The sequence below is a fragment of the Gavialis gangeticus genome, unplaced genomic scaffold (genome assembly GCF_001723915.1).
Source record: "Gavialis gangeticus isolate Ggan-Ray unplaced genomic scaffold, GavGan_comp1, whole genome shotgun sequence".
In the NCBI taxonomy this organism is placed as follows: Eukaryota; Metazoa; Chordata; order Crocodylia; family Gavialidae; genus Gavialis; species Gavialis gangeticus.
The window spans coordinates 5,139,076-5,139,993 of NW_017729005.1; the positions used below are offsets into that span (position 1 = coordinate 5,139,076).

The window sequence follows — 918 nt, forward strand, 5'->3', positions numbered from 1 at the left end:
TTCCCCCCTTTGTCCCCCTCCAGGTACCAAGGCCCTATGTTTCCTTGTCATTTGACATTTTGTCTTTTGTGCCTTTTTATATTTCACCAACCCGTATTGTTTGTTCTGCTGTTTTACGTAACAGTTTTTCTGCTTGCATTTCTTTCTTGCTTATTGGTATGAACTGTTTGGGACTAACATTTTGTCTCTAAGGTATTGAAGCTTGTAGCTGACAGGATCGTGGGAAAACAAATATTTTTATTTAAGGCTGATTTAAACTATTTTTGTTTGTAATAGTTGCCATGATAAGAGCTAGAAAAATAATAAAAAAATTTTGAAAATACTTGTCAAATAACCATTTTTCACAGAAACACTGTTGACTTCCTCAAATATACTGAGTGATTCCCAAAAAGTGCATAATTTTCTAACCTGAAAAACAATGTACTAGAAATAACCTACATACAAGTTAATGACTGCTGTTGGAGTTTTATTTGTTGAACAATGGTAGGGTATGATTCCTCATACTGGTGCACATGCTGAGTACCAGTCTCCTGCTATGAACTTGTATATCATTTATTGATACTTTTATTGAAGCTGTAGTTTACCAGTACAGCTTTCAAAAAAATGCAAAGCATCTTGGCCAGGGCATCATGTATAACCAGTACCACTGATGAGTAATTTTACTATTAACAGGTAAATTTATTTTTACAGTGGACTTGGACTATAATTATATTCTACGAGCTAAATTCTACTTGAAAGTGATTGTAAATCACGTTTTCCATATTTTTAACTTTGGATATAGATTCTTTTTTGTTTTGCTGCTAACACAAGATGTGGTATGATCAGAACCCTAACCAAGTCTCAAACATGAAAGGGTTACGTTAGCTCTAGGGACACTTCCTCCCAGATATTCCCCCCCCCCCCCCCCCCCCCCCCCCC

At 36.2% G+C, this 918-nt stretch overlaps 1 protein-coding gene and 1 long non-coding RNA gene across 2 annotated transcripts in view; both read right to left on the reverse strand.

Moving 5' to 3' along the window:
• LOC109291561 overlaps nt 1-912 on the reverse strand; it is a 23,269-nt gene extending 22,357 nt beyond the window's left edge. Inside the window, exon 1 of the long non-coding RNA XR_002095884.1 lies at nt 771-912. This is a non-coding gene — a long non-coding RNA (uncharacterized LOC109291561). The remainder of the gene's footprint in view (nt 1-770) is intronic.
• DFNA5 (DFNA5, deafness associated tumor suppressor) overlaps nt 1-918 on the reverse strand; it is an 88,030-nt gene that overhangs the window by 34,320 nt on the left and 52,792 nt on the right. The gene's annotated exons all lie outside the window — the stretch shown is intronic.